This window comes from Suricata suricatta, chromosome 6, assembly GCF_006229205.1.
Source record: "Suricata suricatta isolate VVHF042 chromosome 6, meerkat_22Aug2017_6uvM2_HiC, whole genome shotgun sequence".
In the NCBI taxonomy this organism is placed as follows: Eukaryota; Metazoa; Chordata; class Mammalia; order Carnivora; family Herpestidae; genus Suricata; species Suricata suricatta.
Genome location: NC_043705.1, coordinates 15,074,462 through 15,077,120, shown reverse-complemented (window position 1 = coordinate 15,077,120; position 2,659 = coordinate 15,074,462). Strand labels below are relative to the sequence as shown.

At 35.6% G+C, this 2,659-nt stretch overlaps 1 long non-coding RNA gene across 1 annotated transcript in view; it reads left to right on the top strand.

Moving 5' to 3' along the window:
- LOC115294525 overlaps positions 1-1,892 on the top strand; it is a 4,985-nt gene extending 3,093 nt beyond the window's left edge. The window contains exon 3 of the long non-coding RNA XR_003909932.1: positions 1,621-1,892. This is a non-coding gene — a long non-coding RNA (uncharacterized LOC115294525). The remainder of the gene's footprint in view (positions 1-1,620) is intronic.
- The last annotated feature ends 767 nt before the right edge of the window (positions 1,893-2,659 follow it).

The window sequence follows — 2,659 nt, the reverse complement described above, 5'->3', positions numbered from 1 at the left end:
AAAGTAAAAAATCAGAACTCCAACTTCTATTTCATGTAATTAGACTTATACAGAAATTAGAAGGTTAAGTAACAACTAGTTAATCACCTAATTTCACAGCTATCTGAAGTGGAAATCATTATATAGCAGCTTATCTATGATACATTCAAGATACATGATACAATTTATTACTTGCCCATAAGCTACAACACAGCCTGCTTAATACCTTTCCTTAAATTCCACCTCTATACTACAATATACTTGAGGTCCATGCAAAAAAGTAGCTACCTTTTATATATGAAATGGATGATTAAGTCTTTGGTGTTGTAAAAGCAACTTCATTTAAACACATGTAATTTAAAGCTGATAAATATATGCATCTGTCTATTCTGGGATTTATAGATAAAACTAAACTAACACCCAGCAGTGGAGGAAAGGATGCTGAAAGGAAGAAGAGATATGTTAGTGTAATCATCATTCAGAACAGAGTCTCAAAAGCAGGGGTTGAAATCGAACCCAGCCTGCCACCTGTTCTGGCAGATAAAGTTTAATGAAATACAGCCATTTGCTTACATATTATCTGTGGCTGCTTTTGCGCTACAACTCCACAGTCAGGTAGCTGTCAGAGATAAGCTGCACAGCGGCCGGAAATGCTTGCTGACACACCCTCTAAAGCAACAGAGTTCCAAGTGTGCATATAGAATTACGATTTTAACGACAGCCTCTATTAAAAGATATGGATATTTCATATGATCAGAGAATCAACGACAGACACACAAAAGTTGCCTTAAAAGGATGACAATGTGATTGACAGCTGTCTTGCATTAGAAACGAGGTCAGAAAACAATGATATATTTTCATAGTAATGGAAGAAGATAATTAGCGACGGTTTGTTACTCGACTAGAAAGAGATTAAAATAAAGACATTATTTTGACAGACAAACAGTTAGAAAGTTCACCACTGAAAGAGCCTCACTAATACAACGTTGAAAGATATGTACTTAAGAAAGTAGGAAAATATTACTAGAAATAACATCAGAGATGAAGAAAAGTGATGAACACAGAAGCTGTAAGCATGTGAGGAGATCTACATAAACACTGTATAAAACAATACTGATATTGTCTAATTTGTAGATAAAAATTAAAAGGAGAGTTAAAATACTGGACACAAATACATGCAAGATAAAAAAAGTGAACTAACTTATGAGGCCCATGTGTCCTTCTGGTAGGTGTAATGAAATTAATTTAGATTTTAGGAAAATATTCACTTTAAAAGGTAGTTACCAAGAGAAATTCCAAAATAGCAGTGGGGGAAACACACACACACACACACACACACACACCCACACACACACACACACACACCCACACACACTAAAACAACTGAAAAACGAGAAAAAGAGATAAAACCAGTAGCAGAGAAATCGCGATGTGTCAGAGTCCACAGGATATAGTTGAAAGAGAGTGCAAAGGGAAAACTATGTATCCTACTTGTGCACACCATTAATGAATCTAGAAAGTGTAAAACAGATATGCGAAATACGACGAAAGAGCTGTGGCACGGAGGAAAAGCAGCAGCCTCGTTTAAGATGCCACTGGAGGACAGAAGGGGGAGCTCTCATGCCCTGGGGATCCCCACAGGAAGAAGCCCACCAACCTGCGTTAGGAGAGAGGAAGGATTTGTCCTCACCCAGCAACATGTCCAGACAATAAGAAAAGAGTGCAACCGAGTCAATCAGAAGTCATCACCTCCTGAATTATCACTTCTTTCCAATGGACTTGTGTACAAAAAGTAGCGCCTCTCAGTTTTCTCCTTTTCTCTATAAAGTAACGTTCCTTTCTTTCGATCTCTGGACTTGCCTATGGTTTGCCATAGCTTGTGTGTTCCGAATTGCAATACTGCTATTCCTAAATAAACCTAATTTATTGGTAAAACAATTGGCTGTTCTATTTTTAAAGGTTGATGGTGAATTACCCCAAATGTGCAGAGGTCATTTTTAAAATCAGAGATTACACTGTTTAACTCTGCAAATAAAATATATCATGAATATATATATGAATATATCACTTATAAAAAGGTATATATAAATTGTTCATGTGAAAATAGAAATAAAATAATATAGAAAACAAAGAGAATGTTGTCAAAATGCACCAGGCTGAATTTTTTCTCAGCGTTATTTTAACCACTAAGCCTTTGAAGAACAAAAGAGAAAAATCACATAGATCATTTTCATAAATCCTTGAAAGGTAGTTGATAACATTCAACATCCATTCTTGATTTACAAAAATACACCTTCATAAGAGGAATAGGTCTTAACACCATAAGACATTTCTACCTGCATCTAAAGAGAAAACAGAAGCATTCCCATTAATGTCAGGGACAGGAGGGCCACCCTCACGGCTAGTATTTTATGTTACCTGGAGGTACTGGCCATTCCGATTAGGTAAGAGAAAGAGTGCTACAAAAATTAAGAGCAAGAAAATGATCACTATCTTAAAATGATATACTTCTGAGCCTGGAAAAAATGCAAGAGAAATAATGGGATAACTATTAAAAACAGTGAGATTTGATACAATATACAGAAATTCACAGTCTTCACACATACCTATCATAACCAGTTAGAGGTTAAAGATCGGACATTTTTTACATGAATAAAATCAAATATTGTTTGGAAAAAAA